This window comes from Castanea sativa, chromosome 4 (genome assembly GCF_040712315.1).
Source record: "Castanea sativa cultivar Marrone di Chiusa Pesio chromosome 4, ASM4071231v1".
Classification (NCBI taxonomy): domain Eukaryota; kingdom Viridiplantae; phylum Streptophyta; class Magnoliopsida; order Fagales; family Fagaceae; genus Castanea; species Castanea sativa.
Window position 1 is genome coordinate 9,384,255 of NC_134016.1, and position 15,681 is coordinate 9,399,935.

The 15,681-nt window shown below is 34.7% G+C and overlaps 2 pseudogenes; one reads left to right on the top strand and one right to left on the bottom strand.

Moving 5' to 3' along the window:
* The first annotated feature begins 3,339 nt into the window (after positions 1-3,339).
* On the top strand, positions 3,340-5,941 carry LOC142632049 (G-type lectin S-receptor-like serine/threonine-protein kinase LECRK2; annotated as a pseudogene).
* A 7,006-nt stretch (positions 5,942-12,947) lies between these two features.
* Positions 12,948-14,073, bottom strand: LOC142632420 (uncharacterized; annotated as a pseudogene).
* Positions 14,074-15,681: the final 1,608 nt, after the last annotated feature.

The window sequence follows — 15,681 nt, forward strand, 5'->3', positions numbered from 1 at the left end:
AAGTTATTTTATCTATTATACTATAACATTTTACAACACACCCAACATCCCAACTCTTATTTTCCTAAACAACACATTAAAATAATATATATCTACATAATAAAATATACAATACAAAACCATTTCTCTTCAATTTATTAATAAAAAAAAAATTGGAAACACAATAAAATAATAATATTTAAGAATACAATCTTGCTACAGTAGCCTCTTACTTGTAAGAGGCTATTGTAGCACAATGGTATATTTTTTTTTACCATTTTTTACTTTTACAATTCTGGATGTGGGAGGTTTTTGAGAGACAAATGCTAAATAAAGGCAACATATGACATTTAGCATTCTAGATGCGAGTGCTCTTATAAAAATACATTCCTATCTCAAATGCTAAACGTTATGTGAATCTAGACTAGGGCTGTCCAATGGGTCTAGGACCCGACCAAACTGATCGACCTGAAGCCCAGCGAGTCGACCAGAAGCCCATGGCTGGTCGGATTCGGGTCCTTCTCTAATAAAACCCAAGTATTCAGTTCGGGTAGCGGGTTAAGGGTTTAAAAACCCGTATCACCCGATCCTACTGAAGTGTTAGAGTATAAAAAAAAAAAAAAAAATTTATAACTCGGTTCTTTTGAGGTGAGCATGTGTGAGATTGCGGATGATAAGATTGAGCACTGTCTAATTGAGAACTACACGGCATTTGGAGTCTTCCACGCAAAAGCAAAGATCAAATCACCAAAGCAAATATCAAATCACTTGAACTTCAGAAGAATCAGAACGGCTAAAATTGAAATGGCCTCAATCTTCAATCCCATGAAACTTCTCCTTGTTCTCGGTATGACAGTATCTCACTCTCTCATAATTCAAAATCTCACTCTCAATCTCAGTCTCCGTTCTCTCTACTCTCAATCTCAACTCTGAAGTCTCTCTAGTCTCAATCTCAGTCTCTGTTCTCTCTGCTCTCAATCTCAAGTCTCTAGTTTCAACCCTTCACTCCATACCCTCCATAATCCACACTCCTTTCCAAACCCTAGCTATTGCCGCCACCACCTCATCACCACAGTCACAGCTTCGCCTCACTTTCCACCATGGGTTAAGCCTTCTCATGCTCTCGGATCATCTTCTTAGTCTTAAGACTCTCAGGAATATTTTCTTCCTTTTTCATCTATCTTTTTGGCTATTTTGATTTTTGAGATATAGGTTTTTCATCTTGGATGTGGATCGGTGGGCATGGGTATGTTGGATGTGGATCGGCCAAGGTGGGTGTGGGTATGGTGGGTGTGGATCATGCAAGGTGGGTGTGGGTTTATCGAAATGGGGATTGGGTTATATGGGTAGATGGGTAGCTTGGATGTGGATCAGAGCTCATGGAGGAGGGTAGCTTGGATAATGGCAGGGGTGGATGATGGCGGTGGTGGATCAGAGACATGTAGCGGTGGAGCATGGCAGTGAGGTTGAGTGGGAAGAAAAGATGGAGAAAACGGACCATTGAGTGGAGGAAACAGACAGCTTGGGTGATTGGAGCTGAGCTTAGTCTCGTCGGTGCGTGAGGTGGTGCCGGAGTAGTGCTATTGCCGAGATGGATGAGTGGTCACAGCTGAACTTTGGAGAAAGTGTGCTGAGAGTGAGGTGTGTGAGGTGTGACCCAATTCGAAGCCCAAACCCACCTAACCGATGAATCCGACCTGTTCAACTGATGGCCCGAATTGCCGGGTTCGACCCATATATCGAGTCGGTTGTGGGTCACATTTTTGGTAACTCGGCCCAGTCGGGTCGAGTCCGGATCAGGCCCAAACCAAAGCCGACCCGACTTGTGGACAACCCTAATCTAGATTGTAGTCTTTGGAATTGCTTTGCGGTGGTACGCTATCTGAAGATGTGCTGGGATTGTGTAGGACAAGACACTTCTTCAGAGGAGATCTGGAATGCACTCTTTGAATCTTTTGCACATGCAGCACAGGCTTCACAAATATTTAAATTGATTTAACATCAAGAAATGATGTAGAAATCCATCAAAAAAATAAAAGAAAAGAAAAGACGTAGTAATATTTTAATAATTCATCTAATAATGATATGCTAACCATATCCACTGACACTGTACAATCTGATCAAGTCATGCATACCCACTTGCAAAATAAAAGAACCGGGGCTATATTAGTATATTAAACAAAATCCTATGTTAAAAAAAAAAAAAAAGTCTAGTTAATGTATGTCCGGCATATATTAATCATTAATTTTAGAAACTTTTTTATGAAAAATTGAAAAAATTATCAGTAAAGTTCACAACTTTTTCAGTTTTTTATAAAAATTTTTAAAAATGGTTTACTAATAAATGCCCTATGGGCATAGTAAAATCAATATAACAAAGTAACAAAGCTGGGTCATATCACATCAACCCACCTACTAGCTAAAGCTAATATCAAATAATTACTAGAGGCCAAACTATAAATGTGTGTTAGTGTGTGTGGAAAAAGTGCATTTATATTGGTTGAAATACACACATCTTATTCATTGTTACACAAGCTTTTATCTAGTAAAACTTGTAATAATATCATCTATTTAATTTTTAATTTTCTCTTTGATAAAAATTTATTTTTTATTTATTGACTAATATTTAAGATTCTTTTGGTTATAATTTGGGGTCTTCTTCTATTTGGAAGCTTTCCGCAATTGCCTAATTCACCTAATAGGTTGAGCCAAACCTAATGAGAATGAGGTCAAAGATCAAAGGGAGATAGAAAGGTCTGGGATTTGTGTTGTTTAATTAATTTTAGAATGAGTTAATTTGTGTTGTTATTTGACTTTAGGCTGAGCTTATATATGATCAAAGTGTGCAAGATTAAGTTAGAGTGGAAAAATATTTTGAAGGTAAATTAAAGTAATAAAAAAATATTATATATCTATATATTAAAAAAGAAATTCAAAGTCGGGTTCAATTGAACCCTGAACACAAGCTAGGAAAAAAAAATAGTCCCACTAATCAGTAGTCAGTACTGACTTGTCTTCTTATCCCTAGAAAGATATATGCATACTTTTTATTTTGTTTTTTGTTTTCTTGTTAGTATTTACTTGCCTGAAAATAAATTCACCGACTTATTTATTTATTTTTTTGTCAGCATTGACTTGTCTTCAAATCGTCGACCCCGAGAAAGAAATTGGCATACTTGTTTTTTATTTTTGTTATCTAGAACGAAAGTAATTGGCGTAATGGTTACTCTTTCAGTCTTTTGTATTGTATTAACCAAAAAAGAAAAAAGAAAAAAATTGTTTTATTGCTTTGTGCAAGTTTTATTGACCATATATACGAAGCTGGATATCTTAGTTCAACCAGGCAAAAACACAGAGAACTATTCCATTCTTCAATGATGATTCCAATCTTCCTTTTTTTTCTCCTCTCATCCATTTTCACAGTAGAAGCTCAACAAGGGCAATCTATTGTGAAGCCAGGCTCTATTTTAACACCTACCACTAACTCTTCATGGCTATCACCTTCTGGTCTATATGCGTTCGGATTCTACAAGCAAGGCAATGGCTATGCTGTAGGAGTTTTTCTTGCTGGGATTCCTCAAAAGACTGTAGTCTGGACAGCCAACCGAGACAATCCTCCAGTTTCTGCTCAAGTCACATTGAATTTCAAAAGTGATGGACGTTTGGTTCTGCAATCAGCGCAAGGCACAGAGACAAGCTTGGCAAATTTTGATCCTGCAAGTTCAGCTTCCATGCTTGACACAGGCAACTTTGTTGTCTATAATTCAGATAACCAACCAATATGGGAGAGTTTCCAAAATCCAACAGATACTCTTTTACCAACTCAGCGACTCCTTCCTAACGATTCTGTTGTGTTGAAGTCCAGTGTGTCTGAGTCTAACCAATCAACGGGTAGATTTCGTGCCATTATGCAACAAGATGGATATGTCGCGCTATACCCAGTTGGAACCAGTTTAACAATGGAATATGGCTATTGGTCAACAAGTAGTGGTATACCTCATGGGAATCTAAACCTTGATGATCATGGTTTTCTTTACGTGACCAACAGCAGTTTCAATTTTACTCTATCTCCATCAAGAAATTCTGCAAAGGGTACCGTACTCTACCGTCTGAGAATGGAGGATGATGGATTCTTGCGGCTATACTCATACAATCTGCAGGAACAGAATGGTAGTTGGTCAATTATATGGTCACCTTTAAATGAAACAGGCGTTAACAGATGTTTTCCTAGGGGTGTATGTGGCGTCAATGCGTATTGTGACCCAGGTGGTAATGATATAAATTGCACGTCTTCCTGGTTTTGTATTTATTGATGAGAGCAAAAGGACTTTAGGCTGTCAAAGGAATTCCACCACAGAAAATTGCAATGAAAAAGGCATGATGGAAGAAGTGCGTAATATCATATGGGAGAATGTTACTTATTCTCAGTCATTATTGTCAACCGAACAGGATTGCGATGATGCATGTTTGCAGGACTGTAGCTGTGAAGCTGCGCTATTCAATGACAGGGTATGCAGAAAACAAAAGCTTCCTTTGAGATTTGTCAACATTAAACTCCCCATTGACTCAGACGCAACCTTAGCCTTCATCAAGGTACGTACACCTACACCCTCTTCAGATGGAACTGTGACAAAAAAAAAAAGGATTGGACATCCTAATTATCATTGTTTCATTAGTTGCTTTTGCATTTATTGTGTTGGCCATTTCTGGAATTGCTATTTACAGATCCCGTATTTTTGCAAATGAAAATATATTAAATACGGGAAACATTGTCTTAAGCGATGAGGATGTTGGTCCACGATCATTTACTTATATAGAACTTGAAAAAATAACTGATGGATTCAAGGAAGAACTTGGTAGAGGATCATTTGGCATAGTTTATAAAGGGACAATAGAGAATGGCCAAAAGATTGTAGCTGTGAAAAGACTAGAGAGATTGTTGGTTGATCGGGAAAGAGAGTTTCAGACTGAGATGAAAGTTATTGGGAGAACACATCATAAAAATTTAATCCGTCTTCTAGGGTATTGCCATGATGGACCAAATAGGCTTTTGGTGTATGAGTACATGTGCAATGGGTCACTTGCAGACGTACTCTTCAAGCCTGAAAAAAAACCTTCTTGGGATGAAAGAATGGAAATTGCTTGCAACATTGCAAGAGGAATTCTTTATCTCCATGAAGAGTGTATGGAAAAAATAATTCATTGTGACATAAAACCTCATAACATACTCTTGGATGAAAATAGGTGTGCAAAAATATCTGATTTCGGATTGGAAAAGCTGCTGAAGCCAGATCAAAGCAAAACCTCCACTGATATGAGAGGCACAAGGGGATATGCTGCACCAGAGTGGCATCGGCTAGAATGTCCTGTGACAATCAAAGTAGATGTATACAGTTTTGGAATAGTCCTATTGGAGCTAATAAGTTGTCGAAGGTGTGTGGAAAAAAATCTTCCTATAGAAGAGGCTATTCTTGAAGAATGGTCTTACAGATGCTTTGAGTGTGGTGAGTTAAGTAAACTGGTCAATGATGAAGAGGTTGAAATGAGACAATTGGAGAGAATGGTTAAAGTGGCACTTTGGTGCATTCTATATGACCCATCACTTCGTCCTTCAATGAAGAAAGTTTTACTAATGTTGGAAGGGACTGCAGACATTCCAATCCCACCGAATCGCAGTTCTATTTCTCAGTATGATCAAGGTTTTGGGGAAAACGAGTAATGGTTTGGAAAATTGAGCAAAATAAGCCTTTTATTTGGCATGGGAGGTAGTCAAGTTACACGTGTGCTTCACTTTCATAGATATTGTATGTGTGTTGTCATAATGTTGCGTTTTACACTTTTTTTTGTTACTTTTTATTTAGTTATGCTCTCCCTCTCTTGTAATTTATATGTACTTTCCTTAACAGAAAAAAATGATTAGTGCCATATATTATGCACGCAACAATGATTTTAATTATATATATATATATATATATATATATATATATATATATATATATATATATATTTGTAAGCACTAATCAAATTAAAATAAACTCACAGCACTTGAAGTGTTTGTAACTAATTCTATTGGCAAATTTATAAATATAAAGTTTTGAAGTTTATAGCTAAAACATGATTGAGATTTTAAAAATTATGTTGTAAGATATCTTGTATGTTTGATTGGTGTGGGGAGTAAAAAGACCCTGATGGGAATGTGGGCCTTTGGGCCATGCTAAGGAAGGCCGACCTGCTCTTGGGTTTGGAATTTGTTAGTACTACGGGTCGGCCCATACGCCGAGGATCCGAGGATCTAGCCGATGGTGAATTTCCCTTCGGACGGACACCGGAGAACCCGGGACTTCATGGTAAAGGTTAGGGAATGACACGGTCAAGACCAATGGTTAAAGAGGGGGAACCCTTGAATGTCCTAGAAGCACCGATGTCAGAGAAATACCAAAGATAAAGGCTGCCACCTCCACATTAAAGACCCTGCACCTACCACCCTGGCCGCATTAATGGGGAAGTGACACCTGAACAGTGGAAGGGAAACTTCTGGTTACTATTCAAAGGCACTGAGAAAAGAAATATCTAGGCTCAGGGGGAGTTAGGGCAACACGTGTCCAAAGTATCAAAAAGAAGAGTATTTAAGGAGCAACCTAGAACAGAAAAGGGGGACTGACTTTTTTTGTAATCAAAAAGAGAAAGAAAAAAGGGAAAGAGATAATATAAGAACAACTCTCGGCTTACGTCCGAGGAGGTTGATTTACAACATTCCTTATTGTTTTCAAGTGTTAGTAATCTTTGACTTGTCATTTAATCCTTAGTCACTTCTAACCTGGGTTCCAAGCCCACACTCTACAAATTCATATTGATTAAGGCTCGTTGGGTCTGAGCCCGTAACTGTTCCTGGGGCCAGGCGCAATTGTGCGCTTACAATTGGTATCCATTACTTGAGTATTAGAATAATGATTAAATAATTAAATTTACCTCTATTTATTAACGTTTCAAGTTTTTGGGAAGAATGATAATTTATTACGGTATAGTATCTTACTAAGTGGTCTTGAGTATAGTCGTCAAAACATGAATTGTATTGTGAATTGATTTTTTTATTTTCTGTATTGTGTATCATAAGATACACAAACTCCTAATAAAAGTTATAACAAAATTATATATATATATAAAACCAAAACTCAGAGAAAATCTAATTATATTTTAATTGGATTCGTAATTTTGTGCCACGTGTCTCGTCTATTTTTTTTAATAATTTTTTTGCCAAGTAAATTATTAGAGCAAAACCAGAAGAGTTTATATAAAAAACTACAAAAATGCTCTGAAAAACTTGTAGGGTTTATATTAAAACTGATATAAATGCTGCAATGTAGAAACTGGATTGTTACAAAAGCTAAACTCTTTGAATTCTCTCTCTTTAATGGCAACCATGAAATTATTGATGAAACTTTGGAGCAAAAAATCAAAGCAAGTAACTTTGTTATCACTCAAAGGTTTTAGAGAAGCGCGTTGTCTTCTTTGTGCCATCATTCTCTACCTTAGGTCCATTATTTCTCTCTCCAAGTAAATAGTTCTTTATGTTCAATTATTATCTCTAGATTTGTTTGTTTCATTCTTTCAAATTTTTTTTTTTTTTTTTTATCATTCTCACCAAGGTTTATATCTCTCTAGCTCATTGAAAATTTCCCATTTAGTTTTGATTCTCTTATTTGAAATACTGATGGGTTTGTGTCAATTTAGGAATTTTGCAACTTTAACAGTTTAATTTTTTATTGTTTTTATTCTTTTTTTTATCACTATTGTTTAATGCTCTTGTGCGTAAGCACATGTTACAATCTAGCACATATAAAATGTATATTCATTATAAATTTGAAAAAAATTCAACTAATGACTTATTTAATCATTATTGTATGAGCCAAAAAACCCAAATTGCCCTAACAATGGGCTAAGGATGGATCTTGGGCCCAATGCAATTTATTTAGAGAGATGAGTGTACAAGCCAACACTTGGGCTTCTTGACTTAACAAATAGAAAGATAAAAGAAAAGGGGTGAATCTATAATTTATAAACAATAAGTGTGTGGAAAAAGATCAACTTTCTTAGTATTCTTTCTCCTCAAGTGGATCGAGGATCACTTGGTAAGCTATTACACTAGAGAGAAAACTACAACTTATGTTCTATCAGGTATTGTTCCTTTTTTTTTTTGGTCTCCCAATCCCTGTTCTTGTGGATCTCTCTCCTTTTATAGCCATTTGATTTTCATCTCAGTCCTCCACTTGGAGGACTGCTAATCCCCTCCTAGATACTTGTCCCATCCTTGCATGGCTGGCAGTGGTAGAGTAGGTTATAGGTTGATACTGTTTATGTATTATTTTGCCATAAATGCGGTAGGCTGAGTTGTTGCATTGCATTTAATGCGAAGGTGATGATTGTTTTACTTGTAAGGTTCCTCTCCCTCTTGCCTACATCTGGGACTATGGTCGACTTCGATTCTCTATTTTTCAACTATGGTGGCTTCCCCCTCATCTTTCATAGGGCACCCTTTCTGAAGCCTCCTCGGGTGGAGTGTACGCCTCGGGTTTTCTAGTTTGTCGGATACGTTGAATATCTTGGTCGGGTTGGGCCTGTCCTCGCATGGATGCCTCTCTCGAACCCCTCCCGCCCCCCCTCTCCACAATTACTTATATAATAATATTTAAAAAAAAATATAAATTAATAAAACAAATTAACATTTGTTCATAACATACACATTCAAATTGATTGAACTCAAAAGTAATAATACATGGCATATGAGCCATAATAATAATTTTTTTCATCATATTCATCATCTTGTTTAATCAACTCCATTTAATTCTATGTTATCATGTTCATTTTGTGAAATTATTTCTTCATTGACACTTTTTCACATCATCATTAGCATTTACTATCTCTCTTTTGTTTTTTTTTTTTAAAATAATTTTTTCTTTATATTTATTTTTGGCATTATTGATTGTTAGACTTATAACAATTATAGCAAAAGTAAAAATAATAATTTATTCATAGTTAGAAAAGAAATTTGCAAATATGAAAGTGAAATGTCAAGTGTGTACTTTTAAATTTTTAGGAGAAAAGGAAAAAGAAAAAAAAACTCATGGACATGTTATTTTATTGGGCTCAACGAAGTAACCTAATAATTTTGTGTTAAAAATAAGTCTAATAACTAGTTGGACTCAAATAAATTCATAAATATAAACAAAACAAAAAAAAAAAAAAAATCAATTTTAGACCACAACCAAAAAAAAAAAAAAAAAATCAATTTTGACCCACATTTCTATGTATTATATAATACATACAATTTTAGGATATCATACGATTCATACGATACTCACCTATTTATTGTACGACTTATGAGCATGGAACCTTTTGTACAAGATATAAGTATCGCGTATCATACTATATTGACGACTATGGTCTTAAGTTTAAACCCTATCTCCTATTTTAAAAGTCAAAATTCCATATTTCTCATTTTCACATTTTGTACTCCCTCACACTCCATATGTGAGGAATGTTGTTGACCCATGTAAACCCCATGTTACACCCATCTTCCTTATACTACATATGTAAGTAATGTTATTGACCCATGTAAACCCCATGTCCCCTAGTGGCACTGACACCACAAACATAAGTATTGTTGTTGAATCACTTAAACCAAATTAGTTAATACAATATTGGTAAAAATTACTAAACCAATATTAATGCCCCCAGAAATGTAATGAATATAATACCAACTTGTATCAACTGTACTAGTGAGGAATGTTTTAGGTATTTTGGTTGGTATAAGAAAAATAATTAATATATATTTTAAAAAATGGGTTATAAAATACATGGATGGTTTTATCAATCACCATGTAGTAGGCTGGATGAATTTCCCTCCAAAATAGTTTGGAGGTAAAATTTTTCCAAAATAAAATATCCAAACATGGGTGAGTGGAAACCCCACCTACTTCCCCTCATCCCTTTTAGTCTCCTCTCTTTTCATTGAACCAAGAGTGTGTGTGATTGAAGAATTTATAGATTTGTCAGCCTAGATGAAATTTTGTTTGTGAATATTGGAAAAATTCATAATAAGATGATCCTAAATTACAATAAGCAACTTTGAGTTCACAATGCTTATAACAATATCATAATTTTTAGGAATCCACACAAATTCGCTTGAAATCTTCACTTTCTATGTTGTTGCAGGCTTGCAGCATCATAAAAAAAGAATTAAAATTCATACTTACCTTGACAAAGTAATTGTAACATCCTTCAATTTTGACATAATATTAAAAATTTTCATATTTAATTATTTTCTGTGCACATCATAAAAGAAGAAATTACAATTTTATGAGAGCTTTAAGAAGTCTAACTGCACATTGTCAAATTAAAAAATGTGATATTATCTTACAAAGTCCATTGTTAATTAGTTTGGATAAGATATTAGAATAAAGAATCTATATGGTGGGTGCTTAGTTAGTTAAGCCCAATAGAGAAAGAAAATTTACGTGAATTGGGCTATTATATATTTGGGCCAACATCTTAACTCTCTATCTATCTGTGTGCTTCTTAATTTCTTTCTTCCCCACATGGTTCAGCCGCCACTCGGTTAGTATGACACAAAGGTGAAATATAAAAAAGAAATACAGGTGAGAATTCAACTGTCGCCTCTTTTACTTTATGGTTTGTCGCTTTGTCCTACCATTCAACCACTTTTTTCCTTTTATGATCTTACATTTCCACTCATAGCTTTGGAAAATCCAATTAATGGGTATAATTGAGAACCAAGAGATTTCTCATTGGCGAGTTTCCAATGCCTTAAAAAATACATTCTTTTTGATGAAAAAATACGTTCTTGTCTCAACGGCCAAAATAGATAAATGCTCTTTTCGTGCAAAAAAAAAAAAAGAAAAAAAGAGCATTATGCCCCATTTTTCAAACTAATTAGGAAAATGTCCATATTTTGAAACTTGATTTTCTCAAAATTGAATTAAGCCCTATAACGACGTTTTAAGGAACCTATAGCAGCGTTTTAAAACTCGAGCTTCCTGAATTATAGGTAAAAAAAGAGAAAAACTTGCATGGAAAACGCTGTTAGAGGTTCTTAAAACATCGCTATAGGACTCCAAAATTTTTTTTTTTATTTTTAAAAACTCAATTTTGAGAAAATCAAGTTTTAAAAGAGGGCCATTTCCCTAATTAGTTTGGGAAATGGGGCATTTGCCCTCTTTTTTTTTTTGTGCGAAATGGGCATTTGCCCATTTTCGCCTGTCTCAAATGTTAAAATGTTCTGTGAATCCAGATGGCCAAATACTACTGTTGGCTGAAATTTTTTGGAAACTACCACTAGTTTGGAAATACTTAGGGACATATCACTTTTTTAGAACTTGAGTATGTGAAAATCGAGTTTTTCATGTAACTCGAGTTTCAAGGACTCGAGTTCTATAAAAATAGCCATCATGGCACCTGCTAAGGTAGATTTTTTTAATTAAAAAAGGTCACATGGAACTCGAATTTCGTAAAATTGAGTTCTTAGCTTGTAAACAAAATTCAAGTTTTGTAAAATCGAGTTCCTTGTAAACGAAACTCAAGTTCTTTAAGCTCGAGGAATTTAAAATTTTGAACATGGAACTAAAGTTTTCAAGCTTGAGTTTAATGTAAATTTTTATATGGACTCAAGTTTTCAAAACTCGAGTACTGTGTATGTCATGGTGGGCTAAAGAAAAAGAGATCTGAGTGGGAGACACAGATAAAGACAGAGAGAGGTCTAGAAGTTGGAGATGTTGCATAGATGGATTGGGTCATGAGGATGATGACAAAAAGAGTGAGACCCCATGAGAAATATATATATATATATATATATATATATGTGTGTGTGTGTGTGTGTGTGTGTGAAGGAATTGGAACCAAGTGGTTGATACATGTATTACATTGTACTCGACTTTTATTAGCATGAGTAACATATACATAGTACTCAAGTTTACAACACTCGAGTAACTTATTCACAATAGCAGCTCCACTTCCAAGTGGCATTTTTAAATTAAAAGTCCACCTTAGCGGATGCCATAGTGGTTAATTTTAATGGAACTCGAGTTTCTCGCACTTGAGATCCAAAAGAGCGGTATTTCTCTACATATTTTTAAAACATTGGTAGATTGAAATATATATATATATATATATATATATATATATATATATATATATATATATATATATATATATATTTCGGTAAATAGTGGTATTTGGCAATTTTGTCCGAGTCTAGACTATAAGAGCATTCTCATCAAGAATGCTAAATATTTTAGCATTTACCACTTCAAAATCTTACTTTATCAATTTTAACATATCACTTTACAATCCACCAAATATCAAACATTCTATTTTTTTTACAACTTCATTTAAATATTCTTTCTTTATGTTTTATTTATTGTTCTTTATGTTTTCAAATAACTACCTTTAACTACCATTAACTACCATGTTTTGTACCCAGCAACAGCTTGTACATATGCATGTCACTCAAAATTTTTCATTTGCCAAGTCTGAATTACTACATGGATCACATACACAAGACCTTCCCATTACATTTTTCTCTGAATAGAAATCACATAGCTATCTATTTTGAAACCAAGTGACAATAGAATATTATAGTACCATAAAACAAAATTCAAATAGTTTAGATAACTAGTTTAAGTAAAAGTTGGGCCTCATCAATGGTCTAATCCAGACAGTACTTTGAACTTGAAGCTGGCTATCTTGAACCTGCCCTTGCCTTCAGATTTGAAGAGTACTTTTAAGGTGTCTTTAGCAGCAAATGATTCACCAAATTATTTGCAAAAAATTATTTACAATTAAAGATAAAACTAAAGTAAACAAATAAACGTTTTTCTAGAGTTGTTCATAGATATAAAGAAACAAGCACAAGTCTCATATGAAAATACAATAAAAACTCTCACTTGAAGTTCCTACGACTCGCCATGCAATTGCCATAAATGATTGATAAGGTCCGATTGGAGTTGATAATGGATTTCTTGGTCTCTAATGCGTTGATGACTTTGGATGAATGCCATAAATCCATTTGCATGCTCACGTGACACTTGTATAGGAGGATTATTCATTTCATCAATTTGTTCATAATCAAAGTCTATCGCTTCATTTTCATCTCGCTCATCTTCAATAATCATGTTATGGAGAATTATGCACGGTGTCATGATTTTTTAGAGTACTTCAGGATAATAAAAAATCGTGCAGGTCCACGAACAATTGCAAATCGTGCTTGTAGTACTCCAAATGCACACTCAACATCCTTCCTATACGCCTCTTGGGCTTTTGCAAATAATTTTTTTTTCCTTCTTGTGGAGCTGGAATTGTCTTCACAAATGTTGCCCACTTTGGATATATTCCATCAGCAAGGTAATATCCCATGTTGTAGTTATTACCATTGATTGAGTAATTAACTAGAGGAGCACGTCTTTGTGCTAGCTCAGAAAATATAGGTGACCGTTCTAACACATTAATATCATTATTGGATCTAGATAACCCAAAAAATAAATGCTATATCCAAAGATCATATGATGCCACTGCTTTCAAAATAATAGTCGACTCACGAATATGACCACAATATTGACATTTTCATGCACATGGACAATTTTTCCATTTTCAATGCATGCAATCAATTGAACCTAATATACCTGGGAATCCACACCTTTTGCCATGGGCTAACAATCTAGCAATATCTTCATTATTTGGCTTCCTCAAATATTTCTCAGAGAAAATATCAACCACAGTAGTAACAAATTTTTCCAAACTCTGTAAGGCAATGGTTTCTCCAATTCGCACATACTCATCTATAAAATCACCCGTTACTCCATATGCAAGCATCCTGAGTGCAGCAGTGATCTTTTGAAAGGAAGATAACCTAAGCTTTTTGCCATGATTTCTTTTTTGGACAAAGTACGGATCATGAGCTTCTACTTTAGAAATAATATTGAGAAGAAGAGAATGGCTCATCCGAAATCTCTTTCGAAATACTTTCTCTAGATAAATTGGCGAGTCGGCAAAGTAGTCAAGATAAAGCCTTTTATGAGGCATCCACTTAAGGATATCTTTCTTAATTAACTGGTGCAAATTTCTCAAGAAATATGAGCAGTGATTGTTTCATCTCTTCTTCTAAATTTGTCATGTTGAGAAATACAAAGTGGTTATTACATGTGTCTTGGGAGGAATTTTAGGTGAGGTAATATATATAGATAAGACCGTGTTTTTCTCGGTGGAAAATATTACAAGTGAGTGACATGCAAGTGGGAGTAGGAGGTGATAAGCAGTGGACAGAAATGTCACACGTGGGTGTGCATGGCTGAGTGTATGTGTTCAGTTTTGATGCATTGCAGCAAATTAAGAGAGATAAAAATGGTGCATTCAAGTATTGGTGCGTTGCATTGCACTATATATAGTATATACATCCAAATTCATTTGCCATTTTGTTATTTGATTTTGAAAGCCCTCCCCTACGTGGGACATTTTACAATTGTCTCATAATGATAATATAGTAATCATATGTTAGCATAGGTGGTGATTTGTTTGTGCTACCACGCCTACTACATACTAATTGAATTAATTAATTAACTTGACTAATTAATTGGTTAATTCATCATAAGGGGTCAATACATTCTTGGCTTATCATTATGAATATGAAGATTTTTCTTGAAATATCTAGGGTTTGAATTATCTTTGACAATGGTCTGTTTTAAGGATTTATATGTGTAATTCGAAGGGAGATGTGGTATGCTTTTCAAGAAATGAAAAAAAGTTATAACTAAGGAGCTTGCTAGGAGTTTTGTTTTTTCTTGGATGAGGTAGAGGCTTTTATTTATGGACTATTTTGTTAAATGATGGTGTTACTTGGGTTGTGAAAAAGATTGATGTGGATATTGGTCAATACTCTGTTTCTTGTCTTCTCAACATAGAAAAAGATACCTTTTACCTGACTATTCCATCCTTTTATCTATAAAAAAAAAAAAAAAAAAAGGTAAGGGAAAGATTCATATAGGCTTTTATTCGAGTGTATACTTCAAATGAGGATGGGGATTTATGTGCTATGTGGGATGAATTTAAACATCTAAAATGAATTTTGAAGCTTGTGAGATGAGGAAGTGCCATTTGAACTAAGATTAATTGGCAAAAAATGATTATTTTAAGTGATGTAACCTGGTTTTAGGTTGGAGATTTCAATGTTTTTCTATTTCCTTTAGAAAGGTCGCACTGCAATATATTCTGTGGAAGGATGATGGAATTTTTGGTGTTTATCGCAAACTTAAATCTGGTGGATTTTCTTTTAGAGGGTACTGTATATACTTGGTCAAATAACCAAGACCCTCCATTGTTGTCTTAGATCATTTTCTAGCTTTAGTGTGGTGAGAGGAATTATTTTCTAATGCGGTGCATTGTTAACTTCCTTGATCTACATTTGATCATATTCCTATTTTATTGAATTGTGGAGTGTTAGAGACGGCGGCTTCTCTCCGTTCATGAGGTGTCTATATTAGAGACTGGTGTTACTGTCTCAACCCATGACTGCAGCTAAATTTAAGTCTCTTATGCCAAGGTCAATTAATAGGTTGGAGGGTGCAGGGAGAGAATGCCCCTGCAGTTCAGTAACGCCGTAAGGGCATAGTTGGAATTTCAATGTACTGGGTTAGG